The sequence below is a fragment of the Peromyscus maniculatus genome, chromosome 13 (assembly GCF_049852395.1).
Source record: "Peromyscus maniculatus bairdii isolate BWxNUB_F1_BW_parent chromosome 13, HU_Pman_BW_mat_3.1, whole genome shotgun sequence".
Lineage (NCBI taxonomy): Eukaryota > Metazoa > Chordata > Mammalia > Rodentia > Cricetidae > Peromyscus > Peromyscus maniculatus.
In genome coordinates, this window is record NC_134864.1 from 58,600,215 (window position 1) to 58,617,549 (window position 17,335).

Here is a 17,335-nt window from a genome sequence, read left to right on the forward strand (position 1 = left end):
CAAAGTGCTAGGATTTCAAGCCTGTATCATCACATCCAGCTCATCTGTCACATTAGGTGAGGAGGATTGTTTACCTTTTCTCCTACATGTACACTTGGGATAGCTGCAATACAAGCAGCCACTAGGCTGTATTGAAAGGCAGGCTCAATATCAGTACCTGCAACCACAAACTCGTGTCTTCAAGAATAATAACAGAAACCACATTTGATATCTTACTTTTTTTTACCCATCATGTCTGCACAGTTCTCTGAGCAAGCAAAAATAGCATTTGTTGGGGTCATTTAAGTCTAATGTGTCTCCCTAAATAGTACTTTGATGCTCAAAGAAGGGAATGGGTGAACACCATGCAACATGAGATACTTCACAAGGATCCCAATGAGGATCTCCCACAGGCACACACTGAAACTGAAAATAAAATGGCATTTCAGAATTGATACTATTAAAATGTATACTCCACCTGTAATGAGTTACAAGAGGCTTTCCCCTGAACATTTGTCCTCCCTGTTTTCTATTGTTCCCTGTGTAGCTTGTGTTAGACCTGGGAGAGTCTCCAAGTGAACTCCAGGTGAGAGTCTGAGGAGATGTTTCTGCTCAGAGAGGCTTTGGTTCTCTCCTGAGCAAACTTTCCTATATATCGCAGCTATTTATAAAGGCATTTTACAAACTCCACTGAGAGTTATCAAGCCTGGACACTTGTTAAATGTACATCATAGTCTTGGCAGTAGGTTGCCTTGCTCACCCATGGAAATCACATCTGTGAGATACACATGCTCCAGCATGGGGCACAAGACCCTTCACACTCAGTGCCCACCAACCCGGCCAGCTCTCCCTCGTAGCCAGGAAGCCCGGGGGCTTTACAATTTGTCCCTCACAGCTCACTGCCATTGTGTCAATGCTCTGCCTCTAGCAGCCCCCTGAGAAACATCAACAATCATATTGCTATTTCAACCCCCCTGCATCCTTCAAAGCCTAGCCTAATCCCTAATCCTCATCTCTCAAAAACCACCAGCTCACACTGGAAAAAAAAAAGTGTCTCTTTCCCCTAACTGCAAGAACCCTGATTCACATACTCTTACATCTTAAGACATTCCTAGTCTTCCTTTCTCACCTCCCCAACTAGGTTGAAAATAATCTAAATGCAAAAAAAAAAAAAAAAAAAAAAAAAAAAGAGCCAATGATATTAGTTTGGGGAATTCTTCACTGATATACATAGCAAGCTGTCATAAATAATTATCAAATGTATGAATGGATGATAACCAGAACAAACACAATTATCTAGAGATGTTCTCATCAAAGGCCATATGCATTTAAAATCTCAACAATGTACTCTTTATTATAGTTTCCATTCAGGTCCCTCAGCATAGACTTTTTTTTTCCTTCACTAGGGTGTAATTTATTCATTTTGAGTTTGAATGACATAATCCATCCTAAACATCGTGCTTCACTCAGACAATTGTATACCAGACACATTTCCTGATCAGTAGGCCCCACCATTGATTCCTTTGACCTACCTGCACTCACTCTGCCCCTTGTGACAGATGATATCTGTCCAAGCTTACCATTGTTCTTCTTTGCATTCTTTCAGTAGGTACTCACAATTATCTCACATCATCTCTTTCTCCCAGTTTCTCCTATTAGCCAACATGAGGCTTTCCACAAAAAGAAAGAATTCATCACATGGTGATAATACTAAGGTGAAATAAATATCTTCTAAAACAAAGTCAGTCCTGATGCTGAAATTCATTCAAAAAGTTTACCTTCTAGTCAATTTCTCAAATAGATTAAACTTGGCTAATTCCAGGGGCCCGTTTTCCACTTGTTCTATCATGATTCAGTATCAATAAATAATAAATAAATGAACATGCATCAGAGTCTATGTAAAGTCCATGTTTCAGGGGAAAAGTTCTAAGTACCAATAGTCTCCCACTGCACAGGAGTCTCATGTCCTCATTACAGAAGCTCGTGCTCAAGTCTAGGTCAGGGGTCAGAAGTGCAAAGGCTTTCGGGAACCAGCTGAGTATATCAAAGACTAGAGTGGCATTTGGATATCAGAACATCAGGGCCGTGGGAGACACTGGAAGAAAGTCCCAAGTGTAGCATGAACCTTAAAAGTTCTTATTAATAAAAACAAACCCAGAGCCAGGTATTGGGTTAAAGCTGGAAGATCAGAGAAGCAGAACAAGCCACAGCTTCCTCACCTCGCCAGTTCCTCAGCTGATCCTGTTTCCTCAGACTGGAAGCCTCCGAGTCCTCATCCAAATGGATCTCAGCTGAACTGCTACTCAAAAAAAAAAAAAGCTTAACCAGCTCTAGTTCCTGGTTTTCATGCCTTAAATACCTTTCTGCTTTCTGCCATTACTTCCTGGGATTAAAGGAAGTGAGTCACCATGTCTGGCTGTTTCCAGTGTGGCTTTGAACTCAGAGATCTGGATGGATCTCTGCCTTCGGAATGCTAGGATTAAAGGTGTGTGTGCCACCATTTTCTGGGCTCTCTATCTAGTGGCTGTTCTGTTCTGAGAACCCAGACAAGTTTATTAGGGTACACAATATTTTGGGGAACACAATACCACTACACCCAAGCAATGCCTGCTCCCAGGATACACTGCTGCTTCACTCCAGCCCATGGCCATTCAGGTATGTGAGCTCCATGTCTGATGCCTCTCAAAAGCAGCTGTAAATCAGGACTCATTTGGGATATTACCTAAAACTCAATCCCGTGTGTGTGTGTGTGTGTGTGTGTGTGTGTGTGTGTGTGCAGGTGTTGTCTGAACTCAACCAAACAGCTCTAAGGCAAGGGGAGAGCTCTGGGTCAGCATTTTGCAGCCTCTAAATTAGGTGCTATTTTTATTTCCTCCTAATGTAAAATTCCTGGCTTTCTCCTCGGTGTTTATTGGATAAGAAAGAAATTTTGTATTTCACTTATCTTTCAATGCACTTTGGATGAAAGAAACCAGGTAAAACGTCATGGTGAAGACAACAGAGCTCTGAAGGCAAAGACCAGAGGCCTCCTTCGCCTTTAAAGCCCTAGAGCTCAGGCAAGTGGCTCAGCTTCTCGGAACCAAACATTTCATCATCTATAAAATAGAAATAATTCTTCTAACTGATAAGGTCACCATCCGTCATGTTACTTGAATAGAATTAGGTTAATAGGAGCATGTTTGAACTCTAAAGCATCAATCCACTCTCAGGAATGATGGCTGCATTGTCAACCTTTCCAAAGAACAATTAGAAGAAAAATAAGTCAGCACTGGCAGACCATCACTTACTGCAAAAAAAAAAAAAAAAGAAAAAAAAAGAAAAGAAAGAAAGAAAAGAAAAGTCCTCAGAACTTTGAGTAGGGGGTCAACAATTACCCTGCTGTTAAACGTATCTAAATCTTCATATTTACAGTTCAGAGTCCTGGCTCCTTTCGAACACCTTGGCACTGGAACTGCCCATCCTAGTGACCAAGTAATATTCACTCAACCCAAGATCTCCAGACTCTGCACGATATCTGACTGCAATCTTTCAACTCTGGATTCAGAATGGCTCACAGAGACTTATTACACTCGATGAGATCCACATGTTGTTATGAGGGCTGAATCATTTCCCTAACTCTGGGCAGCTGGAGGTTGCCACCCAATGGGAGGTTGTCAGCCTCTGGCACCTCCCACCTTGAAGTGGAATCAGGCAGTTTTGGTCCCTATCCCAATCTCCTTCTGGGGGGTTCCAGATTGTTACTTTCAACTGTTCTGAGGAATGTCACCACTAAGCACTGATAATCCTTGGTCTTTTCCAGTTAACCCTGGGAACAGCTAAGCAATTAGTCTACTCCTAAGGTGCCTCACTGAAACAGGTTCTCCAATTCTGTACACCAGTCACTTCATAGTATAGATTAACCAAGACCTAAATTAAAGCAAGTCATGAAAACAGCTTAGACCAAAGTGTGATGGTTTTTATTGGGGGGGTGGGGAGTACATGCCATAGGTTTTATAGGTCACAGAATATATGTCACAACTACTCTGTATGGTCACATGACAGCAGCCAGCGACAATGTCTAAATGCTGTGGCATAGCAAGACAAAAATAAATCTTTCACTACAAAAACATGGGGGAGGCCATAGTTTGCTCACCCTTAGCTTGGACTCAACTATTTACACTACAGAAAGTGATGTACTTACGTATCAGGTGACATTCAACTGCTGATGAAGAACTGCTGTCCTGAAAATGGTTGCCAAATAGAACTAACAAAACACTGCAAAATGCCCAACACAAGGGACTTGACTCTCTTCCCCAGGCTAGCCTATGAGGGGGTTGTTTCATTTCCCACTTCCCTAGCAAGGAAACTAAAGCGTTAGCAAGCTTAATGAAATGTCTCACAGACAGAGAGAGTGAACACAGGCAGAGTCGCACCCCAGCTTTAAACACAGGCAGAGTCGCACCCCAGCCTTCTCCATCCCCTCCCCCACTTCCACCAAAGCAGCCGGCTACTCATGAGTACATGCAGGAATTTCCAGATGCCTCTAAAATTCCTGAGCCCGTCTGAGGTTGGATAGTACTCTCTATACTTTCACTAAGTAATGCTCATCATAATAGGAAGTATTTTTAAATTTTAGCTGAAATGAATGTCATTTTAAAATGAAAGAAAAACTGGAGCTAAATTCCATTTACCATCCTCTAGGACTACAAAACTTACTTACAAACTCTTTGAAGAAGAAACTAATGAGGTGTTAATGGGCCCATTTCTGATGCAATACACAATTTTAGGTAAGATAAAAGTCATCTTTCTGGTAGCTTTATTGGGTCTCAGTAGACACATCCAACTTTTCCTTGTAGTTAATTTGAAATGCAAATCTATTTTACAAATTTAGTACTTTATATTATGGACCACCCTTGGAAGAACTACTGAAATGAAAACACTCCATTGTTTAAAGATGCAAATAATTAAGAAATTGTGAGTATGATAATAAAGCATATTGAAATATGATGCTTTAAGTGGCTTTTTCTTAATGTTGAAGGTGTTTTTATAAAATAACTTCCACACCCTTGGCAGTCACAGCCAGTGCCTGCTGAAGGTTCTCTTCCTCATCTGAACATGGCCAGCTATGGTGTTAAAAGCCATTAGTTTCAAACATTGTAAGATACCCAACGTCTTCTCATTATAAATTAACCATGAGATATAAACAAAAAGTTAATAAAGGGAGTCAAGAGAATTCTTTGTCTCCTCACCACCTCACATGCCTTTAGCTACCAAACCATAGAAAGTAAAACATGTTTAAATTTTTTTTTTTTTAGAAGAACTGGAAAGTACCCGTTTTTCACAGATCTGCCTAATCACTACTCTGACTAATAAAAAAACAAATCTCCCGAGTTCAGCAAAGCAAGATTTGTTCTCCGATAACGAGCTGGATGGAGTGCAATATTAAGTACAATGCGTAGTCTCGTTCCAGTTAACTTCTCTTGAAGGGATATGAAAGATGCAGCTGATAGGGGAAATCAGAAAGTAGGAGCACAGTACAGCTGTAACCAGAGGCTACGCTGCTAGGGGTCACACCATGTCACCATGCAAATTTACTCTCTGCCGGTCCTTCCACGGTGCTCTCTCCGTTTGTGCGGTAGATCCATGAGGTACATCGAGGACTAACAGATGCGCAGGCCTGGAGGATGTGCTGGCCCCAGGCTGGGAATCCAACCTACAGAGCAACCAAACTTCCTATCTTCAGAGAGCTATTGTCATTCTGCCCACATCCTTCCAGGCCTCGTCGCCAGGCTACAATTCCTTTGAAATAATATTCTTTCTCGCCTGTCTTCAGTGCCTCGCACAGGATCTGTCAATGGTAATAACAACATTTCATCCTTTCCAAATGCCAGCTTCTACGCCAATTCGCCTTTTACAGAAAATGCTTCTTTACTCCTCAAAACAACCTGCTAGTGCTAAATTTTAAATAAATATAAAAAAGCAATTAAGTTATATATTTGTAAATTATACTTTAAATGAAATAAGAGACTCATTCTCACAAGAATCTCTTCAGAAGCACAATTATTATACACGTACACATACACGTACACGCACATGCACACTGTGGGAGCCCCTTTTCAGGTTCCTCATGGCTTTACCCAGCAGGTCTGCATAGAGGATGATTAGGACCAGGGGCCTGAGTGCAGGTTCTGAGATGGTCTGCACTTGGCTGTGCTGGGGGAGGAGGTCTTTTGCTCCACCCCTTGGCGTCTCTATAAAAACCCTGGGCCAGAGACAGTCAGGGCCCTGTTGGAAAAGGTTCCAGGCCCTCTCGAGGCTATCCTTTATTTTCTGTTTATCTCCGCAAGATTCTCCCCAATAAATCCTTCTATCTAATATTTCCTGTTGCTCACATTCAAGAAAACTCTGGGGAGCTGTGAGGTTGGTGGGTAAACGCCCCACAGCACACCAAAGCAATGATTAAGGCCCATGTCAAATATAAAGTGGTATATTAAGGTTTATACACATTCAGATACCCATAACTGATTATTATCCAGAATGGCCAGTAGCTTTCAAACTTTTGAGACCCCAAAAAAGTCTGGAAACAGAATTTACTTTAAATTGAGGAGGAATAAGAGCTGGTCTAGTGCTGGATGAAACAGAAAGATATCAAAACTCAGAAGAAAAAAAAAAGTTAACTTCCCAGAAAAGTGTAGTAAGGTTTAAAGACAGCTAAAGGGCAGCTTTTCATTTCTCTTCAGTACGCTCCCAGCTGACCTTTGACCTTTGAGGGTCATGCACTTAAGACTTGACAGATAGATAGCATTAGAAATGGGGATAGTATGAAAACAGAAAGAAAACTGGCGAGGCTTACTAGTGCCTCTTCAAGTACACTCCCTTTTTTATCTTATTGTCACTTTGGGGTTCCATCTACGCACTTAACTAAAGCCAATCCCTTGATACATACACTGAGACAAATAAAATGTATTTGCTGATTTGGGACTAGATTAATGATAATCTTACTTCTCCAGACACAGTTTTAAAGACAAACTGTGCATCTGATTAAACCATTACTCTAGAGAGAAGAGACTACAATGATGTTTAAAATTAAAACCTTACTATAAAGTTGTCTTTCTAAAAGGGATCAGCATCTTTGGATCAGAATATAAATGGATAGCTCTAAGCAAATACCTGAGTCTGTCAATCAGTGCTGCCCAGGACTTCATAACTCTGCAGCTGCGACTTTGGGGGAGACAGTTGGTCTACCTTTATTAGTAAACTGTGGCAAATGTATCCGAAGGTCCCAGCCAGGTTGCTTTCCTACAGCATGGTCCAAACTTTGATCAGGTCTCTAACTTGAAAGGTCTTTCTCTGTGTGTTTCTTTCACTGATTGGCACAGATAAATTCATTCTGGAATATGGAAGCTCCTTCCATAATGATGAGCATTTCAAGTTCTCATAACCTGCTCTCCCCTTGACCATCAAAATCTCCGTCTACTACACACAGGGGAAGTGTCAATGTGAATTGCTTGCAGACCACCTATGCAGATATGGGCAAAGATGCAACAGAATGTAAGGGGAAAATGCTTATAATTGCTTATCCTTGAGAACTTTCCCATCAAGAATTTAGCCAGCACAAGCAAGCAGAAAAAGCAGTTGTACTTTCATAATTTTGCTGGGTCTGACTTTTTCCTTACTTAATATATCTTACAATCTGAATTTGTCTTCAAATGTTTCCACATAATTTTCTTGATACTCTTTACTTCACCTTAGTAATTAGAAATCAGCAATGATTCCCCCAGTTTCATGACCACAAGAGATAAGTAGGTCTTAATTAAATTAATTAACATTGAAAGGTTATTGGCCCTCATCTGAGATTTTATAATGAACCAGTACTAGTTTGATTGACTGTAGACGGATGGAGCTTTGGGATATTTGAGGATTAGTGAACACAACTTGTAATGTTTGCAAAAAAGAAGAAAGAAGAAAAGATTTAACTTTACTTAAACTTTCACCCTACAACACCATAAAAATCATTTTTTCTTGTGCTGTACATGGAACGTTTATCCTCCAGGTCTCCTGGCTGCCTCCTCCACAACTCAGCTCCCATGTGACACTGGATACTGTTCTCTGGCCATTCTCTCTAGGCAAAGGTTGACCCCGCTTCATCTGTCGCCATATTTTCCTGTTTAATTTCCCAAGTAGAATGTATTCTTACTCACATTTAAGATATGGTATTAAATTTTAAAATTCATGTTAAACTGGGCCTGACACATAATATCTACACAATACTTGCTTGTTGTGGGATATTTGTATACTGTGCGAGGATGTGCCACTGTGATTGGTTTAATAAAAAGCTGAACGGCCAATAGCTAAGCAGGAGAGGTTAGGCAGGACTTCAGGCAGAGAGAGGAACTCAGGATGAGTCTAGGTGTGCCAATTTCACCAGCGAGACACAGAGCAAGTTGGACTAACCGTACTGAGGAGAGGTAAGGAGCCACATGGGAAAACGTAGATTAATAGAAATGGTTAATATAAGTTATAAGAGCTAGTTGGAAACAAGCCTAAGCTAAGGCCAAGCTTTCATAAGTAATAAGAAAGAAGTCTCCGTCTCATTATTTAGGGGCTGGTGCGGTCCATAGAAAGTCCAGCAGGAAAGTCCAGCTATACTTGCTAGTATCATTTTGTTGCCCAATATTGTCTTCTTGATCCACTTTATTGTTCTTGTTGCTATTATTTTTATTGCTATATTTACATTGCTTAGGATACGGCTTAGTATGTACAATATGTTCAAAATAGTTTGTTAAATAATTTTATTTCATTTTTCACTCATCTGTGATTGTAATGGCACATGGAACTCACATACATTTTTCTCCTACCTGAAATGAAATGTTAAGTGTAATGTGATTTACTGGGAATCCAAGGTGAATTGACAAATGAGCGTCCTTATGGGAAAAGCAAAGCATACCAATGGATAATTAGGTTACAATATGGTATAGAAACAAAAGAAAGCTATAAATAGAGTGTCACTTAAGAACAGAAAGCAACGCAGCATTACTTCCACTTTGATTGCTGGAATTTCCCAGAAATGTATCAGAATCTGACCTCTACTCTGGAACTCTGGATCCTTACATCTTATCACTTCAGGGTATATCCATTCCAAAATCAGGCTTTCTTCACTCCCCCATGCTCAGCCAGGCACTGTCTTTGTGTTCTTCTAAAGCATGGGGTCACTCAAATCTAACCTCCTCTTTCCTCTGTATCATCAGGTTCTTATGCATTTTCTTATATGGTCTCTTACAGTCCAAGGACTCCAATGTCTACAGCACTGGATCTCCAGCATTTTTTGCTATGTGGAGTTCAACATGTGAACAAAATAATCATATTGGAACGTAGAAAAGGGTGCACTCTCTGAGATCATGAAAGGCACCACAGGCAAATGACACCTCACTTTGTCTTAAATGGTAAAGGGCAATCACCCAATGTAGCAAAGCTTTCTTGTCAGACTATCTTTGGACCGCCAGCCCACAATGGCCCAGTGACTTGTTATTAATTATGAAAGCTTGGCCTGAGCTTAGGATTTTTCCCAACTAGTTCTTATAACTTAATTAACCCACATTTTTTAACCTATGTCCTGGCATGTGGCTCAGTTACCTCTTCTTAGTACGGCACATCCTACTTGCTCCGAGTCTGCTGTCGGAATTGCGCACCCAGATTCCTCCTCCCAGTTTCTCCTTCTCTCTGCCTGGAAGTCCCGCCTAGTCTCTCCTACCCAGCTATTGACCATTTAATAAAAATTACGGTGCAGCTGGAGTTGTGGTGCCCAGCTGGGAAGGTGGCAAAAGATGAAAGTGGAGAAAAGAGCTGGAATCCAAATGAATGGGCACGAGGAGGTTCCACAGTAGGGCCTGGGCTTTCGCAGAAAGTGTATACAAGAAAAGGAACAGAATTAACAGATGTGTTTGGGGTGGAGACAGCCTTGCTGAAGGTAGAGAGCAATGGAATGAAGCTGGTAGCAAAGAGAAGAGGCCAGGGTCAAAACTGAGGTGCCAGCCTGGAGAAGAGAGAAGGGCATTCGAGCTTGTTTTATTAGCAAAAGATGAAGTATGATGTTAATTTGGTGGCCTTTATTGAGATCTTTTTGCTATATTTCTTAATTAAAATTAGATTTTTAAAAAAAAAAAAACCTAAGATATGAACAATCCTCTGTAAATGATACTAAATACACAGACAGGAAGAGGGGCAATTTCAGTTACAGTGTTTGGCCTTTTCCAGGCAGAATTATCTACATTCCCAGAGGACTCCAGAAGCCGGATGTCCTCTAAGTACATAACAAATAGTATTCACTCTGGGAGGATCACAGGTCAGAAAAAAGGAAAAGCAATATGTCTAAAGAACAGCTAAATAAAACACCAACTACTTGGAGAACTGCTCAAATTTGAGCAGGAAATATGAAATTGGGGTTCCAGAGCGATAAATAGTGATATATGTAAAAAGCAAAAGAATGAATGAAATAATGGCACAGGAGCTGGAAATACAGCTTAGTCGTAAAGGACTTTCCTCACATGAAAAAAAGCCAATGTTCAATCTCCAGTTCAAAATATAATAATAATAGACATAAAACGCATCCTAGAGTATACTATTGCAAAATCAGAGCTGTCATTCTTGCTGTGAATGGGAGAGACTGGGGAAGTCTTCAAAACAAATGACAGGAGAGTTAGACCTGGAGGTGTGTAGTAAGTTCATTTGTAGAGTTGAATGGAAGTCGTCTTCAAAAGAGAGCCAAGACAGAGGTGATGAGATCCAGGGGACATTAAAGAAATCATCCTGGGCAAAGTCACCATGTACCCTGAACCGCAAGAACCCCCTAGAGACAGGTTGAATAAAAAGGGTCATGCCTCAGAAAAAGTGAACAGACAGGGACAGACGCAGTAGAATAAATGGACGGGAACAGAGTGATCAAAGGCAGAGCACGGGTTAGAGTGGAAACCAATGACAGATGGGGAAGGAACCCTTGAGGTTAGAAAAAACAAAGTACTGAAGTTCCCCCAACATCCCCAGAGAGGTCGAGGACACCAGGAGAACACAGACCACAGAATCAACTAAGCAGGGCTCACAGGGGCTCACAGAGACTCAAGCTGCAGCCACGGAGCCTGTGTGGGTCTGTGCTAGGTCCTCTGCATACATGTTATGCTTGTTAGCTTGGTACTTTTGTGGAGCTCCTAACAGGGGGAATGAGGGTGTCTCCAACTCTTTCGCCTGCTCTTGGGACCCTTTTCCTCCTACTGGGTTCCCTCACCCAGCCCTGACATGAGGGTGTGTGCCTGGTCTTATTGTAACTTGTGCTGTGTTCAGTTTGTATCCCTGAGAGGCCTGCTCTTTTCTGAAGGGAAGCAGAAGAGGAGTGGACTTGGGGGTGGAGAGCCTGGGAGGAGTAGAGGGAGGGGAAACTGTGGTTGGGTAGAATTGTATGAGAGAAGAATAAATTAAAGAAAAAAAGAAGAAGAAAGTAGGTAGAGCGTAATAATTGACCTTAGAAAAGCCATAAACTAGTTAACCCCATGGAGGAGCGCAGCTGGGAGCTGGCCCCTGAAATGGTTCTAACTATGAGTTAAAACCAGGCAGTTTTTCCTGCTGAATCTGGCCCCTGTCAGCATCTGAAAATGTGGCAGATTCCGTGCAACCTAGAAGATAATTAACCATAGGCTAAAGAGGCAATGGCAGATGGTCAACCTGGAAAGACCTCACTCTTCCATGGTGTTACCAGATTACTGAGTTAACCAACCATGGAACTTTGAGTTACAAGTTGAAATGGTCCAATGAATTTCCTTCTTGTTAAAAAAAAAAAAAAAAAAAAAAAAAAGGCAACCATACATGGATTGACCTCTCTTTGTTGTTGCTCTTCTCAGTAACGTGATCGCAGAAGCAGAGAGATAGGGGACAATCCCTGATGACAGACGGTCAGAACAAGTGACAACAGGACAGAGAGACCAGAGCTTGAAAGTCTGAAGACATAACAGGAAGCAAGTTTCAATGATGTGCAGGAGGCCCACAGGTACACGGAGGCAAGTGAGACCACATGGCATGTCAAAGCAATGGCTGGGCAGAGAGTTAGCCAGAATAAAGCCAAGGCTGGATATTTGCCTGGAAATACATAAAGGGGCTGGGTGGAGAAAACAGGACTGGGAGAACATACCATAGGAAATGTTAGCAGTTTAGCAGCCTGAATAAGATAATTAAAAAGATGAAATTAAAAGCAACTGGACCAACATCAGAGTCCTGGCTCTGCCGTTTACTACTAGCCAAGTGACCTTAAGGTTTTGTTTCCTGATCATTATGATGGAAATAGCATGTCAGCCTTGCAAACGTCTCAGTAGAGTTTAAGGCTCATCTCTGCAACGTTACCAGCAGCAGAACAGACACAAGTCAGCAGTGAAAACAATGAACCTTCTTTCTTTCTTGATTACATCAAGCTCATCCCCACCAGCTCTGTCTGTTCACTAAGGAGGAAAAGACATGTAAGATGTATGTCACCTCTGTGAGTCCATCCCAACCTTAATGAGTACCTAGTGTTTCTCCATTACACTGCCATGTCTTAATTTTTCATGCTTATCATTGCCAAGATGGCATATCATAGATACTCAACGCAGAACTAATAAATAAGCCATTTACAATTTATCTTCAGAGTATGCTAAACACATCACCTAGGCTTATAGCATTTGGATATTATACTAATGGGATATTAAAAAGTTGCTCAAAAATCATCTGGGTTGAGTGTGCACTGTTCCAGATCAAAAACCACTTGTGGATCTGGGGATTTAAGCAAGTAAAGTACCTGCCTGTGTGTGTGTGGCCTTGGATTAGATCCCTAGCATCACATAAACCAGGTATGGTGGCATATGTCTGTAATCCAATACTTGGGAGGCAAAGAGAGAAGAACCAGGAATTCAAGGTCATCTTCAGTGACCTAGAGAATTTGAGTCTAGTCTGGAAATGCATGAGATCCAAAGAAGGAAGGAAGGAGGGAAGGAAGGAATGGAGGGAGGGAGGGAGGGAGGGAGGGAGGGAGGGAGGGAGGGAGGGAGGGAGGGAGAGAGAGAGAAGGAGAGAAAGGGGGAGGAAGGGAAGTTGTATCCTTGTATCCTTCCTCAAGTTTGTTGCTTACACCTGTATGCACTATTGCAGCTAGGACTCACCTAACAAGCACCACATTGAGCCTCTGGAAGAAAGCAAGAAGACCTCCCACCTTAGTCAGGTCGAGTTCTCAGAGCAGGGAAGCGCCATGAAAACACGAAGACAAGGCCTTCATGAAGGCCTTACTCCTACCACAGGGAGAACACTGTTGTGTGTCCTGCTCTGTGGACAAAGACAAGAACCTGTGTCAGTTGGGGTCTTCCTGCTCATTGCTACCCACAACCCTGTGACAACCACAGGAAGCCATCTTTGTGAAAACCCTGAAAAGACACTGGAGAGGTCATCTATGGGTCTAGGTGGTGCTACAGAGTCACCAGTAATGCTTTCCACACTATGTGAGAAGTAGATATTTAGTAAAATTTATTTATTGATATATATAACACAGGATATAAATATGTAAAAAAAAATAATAATAGTGTATGCTTTACTATCTAAAACCCAGAGATGTCACAGCAATTTCTGTAACTTATGTCCACCAAAACAAACATGAAAAAGTAAGGTACATATCACCAACAACTCCAAATACTCAGTACAAAACCCCTATCTCCATAATTTTAAAGATAAAGAACAGTAAATTAACAGTGAAAGGTTTTTGTTTTAATTTTGTCCTTGTTCAGGAGCTTCAGTAAAATTAACCTTACAAAGACATTCTCTATGAGCCTTGTCAGCCATGAAATTCAACAAGGTCACAATCTCTTAGGAAGGGAAAAAAAATCATGTTCTCACAACTTCCATTTGGCATAGCCTTTTCTCTTGCTCTGGGGTAGTCCTCTGAGGTAGCATGCCTCCACACTGACTTTATCTTGGAAAGATTTTTTTTCCAAGAAATTAGAGTTCCAAGTTTTCCAGATATTGCGAAACAAATGCTGCACTTGCATTTCTTGGACAAAACCTGGCAGCAGTCTGCCTTAAAGACACATTACTCAGCATGTGCCCTCATGGCGCAACTCCCAAGTCTTCTAGAATCCCACAAAGTGGGGACTTTCTTCTTTCTGAGGAAGCATTCACTTTCAGATGTTTCCATGAACTAAATCAGCTATTTCTCCTTGTCAGAAAATCAACTGGAGCCGAGCATATGGAGAAGGCAATCAGCTCTGTAAACACAAACCAAAAAAGCAGCCCTGTGGGATATGGATACAAACACACACACACACACACACACACACACACACACACACACACACACACACACATATATGTATGTATATATATATATGTATGTATGTATGTATATATATCTTAGTAAGTCAAATGAACTTTTGAAAGTATATTTCTGATAACTTCTCGTTTTATTTATAACAATATGACAGCTTTATTTAATATAACCAGTGTGTTGGTTTGAATAAGAAGCCTCCTCCCTCCCCAAAAGGCACAGATGTTTGAATACTTGGTCCCCAGTTGGTGACACTGTTTGGGGGAGGTTTAGAAGGTGTGACCTTGCTGGAGGAAGTGTGCCACTCGGGGCAGGCTTTGAGGCTTCCAGGCCATGAACCATTCCCAATTGGCTCTCTCAGCTTCCTGCTTATGACTGGAGACGTGAGCTCTCGGCTGTTCTTACTGCCATGCCTGCTGCTGTCCTCCCACCATGATAGCCGTGGACTCTTTCCCCTGGACCTGTAAGCTCAAATAAACCTTTCCTCCTATAAGTTGCCTTGGTCATGGTGTTTTATCACAGCAACAGAGAAGTAACTAAGACAACGTGCATTCAATAGAGGGCAAATAATATGGGCAACTTCTGGCGAACTGAGTACCCAAATGTTGTCCCCATGTTTCTCAGAAATGTAAAGCTGCTAGAGCTGAATTACTTAGTCTAAAGGATAAATGCTTATTGGAGAAAAATACAGAAGGTCTAACAGAGTAAAAATCCAGAGTTGATCTCTTGATAGCCACCTTGCCTTGCGTATATCTATAAAATATGCATGTGATATTATGCAAATGGAGTAGTATGTAAGTTGGTTTATGGCCAAGTCCTTGCTCATTCTGGGGTCTTCTGATGTCCCCTTCTCAGTCATGAAACGGCCCACTAGGCACCATCATTCCATAACTCCCTGTAGAGTAAGAAATAAGTACTTAAGGCATTTCACAGATATTTGGTACTTCATTTTCCTCTGCTCCCTGTGCAGTAAAGACGCATGTTCCTTCCCAGGGCTCCTCCCCTTACTGTTCTCCATCGTACTCATACAGAAGCTGAGGGCTCTACTTCCTCACAGGTGGGGCCCACACCTGAACTGCCAAAGGAGCACATGATTGCCCACTTTCCTTCTTCAGCGTCCTTTTGATTTGTAGCACAGGCATCATTTGATTAATATAAGTAAATAGAAATAAATAGTATTGAGTGGTTGCTACTGGAAAAATAAAAGTTACAGATATGTCTGAACAAAGAGGAGCTTCTTGGTTATTTATATAAAGAAAAGAAAATGCTAGCTATAAGGAGTTCACCTTGCTGAAAATGTGATCCGAGTATTTAAGGAGCAGTGTGAAACATTTCAAAACAATTACTATAACATAAACATCAGATACATACATAGCACTTCATTTTCTAAGAGTATAAAAATATTTAAGTATTATTTTTAGATATAGGAAATGGAAGAAAAAATTATTAAGCATAAAAATACTAACAAAATATGAACAGAGACATAGTTACTAATTAAGCTTCATTTATTTAACACATTTCATATTCTAGACACTGTGAAATGTTATGAGAAAACAAAAATTGAATCCAATAGAACTCTTATCTCAGGAAGGTAAAAGTGAAGCATTATGCTATAGAAAAATAATTTGTTATCTTTAATTTTTTAAGCAAAAAGAAATTAGCAAACCTAGTTTGTCAAAATATCATTTTAATATAGAGTCAGTATTCAAAATTTTAGTGAGACAATTTACATACTCTTTGTCATTGTAAGTCTGCAGAATCTGGTGTGTGTTCCACGGATTTAGACTAGCCACACTTTAATGGCTCAAGATCCTCCTATAGTTCATGAGTATCATATTGGGACACATAACTGTGGCTTATCTGTAAGAATAAACAAGGCTACACAGTATACAAACAATGCCCCAATCTCAGCATCAAAAGATATATTCCTTGCATAAATTAAATGAACCTTGAAGGTTGACATGAGGTATTGACCAGCATAGTCATCTGTGGACCTAGGCTCGGTTATCTTACTACATCAACACAGTTAACAGTCAAGAAAAATAGTAGTTGAGCCATATCCAATGATTCCACCCAAAAATTGCTTCTGTTTATGTTTTATTGATCAAAGAAAGTAACATAATATAGCTATCAGGAAGTAAAATTTATCATTTGCCTGGAAGGCCAAAGGCTAGAAATATTTGCCATTACAACACCAATGATTATCATAAGGACTAAGCAAACATCATGAGCCAAGTAATATGGAGAGCAAGAAGAGTGATAAAGGGGTAGATGTATCCAGAACTGCTACACAGGAAGGGAGGAAATGATAAAAGGCCACTAGCAAGGGCAAGATCAAAGGCTGAGCAAGGTCAGGGAGAACTCAGGAACCATCAGTACTGATGGAGATGTTCCATGATCAGTACTTCCTGGAACTGTCTTGCGTGTCTGGAGGATGATCCTACCTAATTAACTTGAGGAGCCAGGCATCGCAGCTCCACTAGAGACCTAAAATCTCCACACTCAATAAAAATGTAGAATACAGTATATACCGAATTCACACATATGTTTTGAGTGTAGTTCTATGTAAATTGTGATTTTAGACCATTTTTTCTGGGGCTGGTGAGATGGCTCAGAGGATAAAAGCACTTGTGCTCTTCCAGGGGACCTGAGCTTAGTTCTCAGCACCTATGTTGGACAGCTCACAACCTCCTGTAACTCCAGCTCCATCAGGTCCAACACCTTCTTCCAGACTCTGAGGGTAGCCACATAATGGTGTATTTTCACACACATACACACACACAAATATATATATTAAAAATAAACTGCTGTGGAAAAATCCTTCTATACATTGTGTGAATATATGTTACTATGATTGGTTTAATGAACAAGCTGACTGGCCAATAGCTGAACAGGATAAAGTTAGGCAGGAAAGCAAAACTTATAATGATGAGATGAGGAAGGGCAGAGTCTGAGGAGTTGCCAGCCAGATCCAGAGGGAGCAGGAGATGAACGTGCCATGTTAATAAAGGTTCCGCCACATGGCAGAGTGTAAATAAGGAATATGGGTTA

The 17,335-nt window shown here is 41.0% G+C and overlaps 1 protein-coding gene across 1 annotated transcript in view; it reads right to left on the bottom strand.

Moving 5' to 3' along the window:
- Plcl1 (phospholipase C like 1 (inactive)) overlaps positions 1-17,335 on the bottom strand; it is a 328,149-nt gene that overhangs the window by 152,934 nt on the left and 157,880 nt on the right. The gene's annotated exons all lie outside the window — the stretch shown is intronic.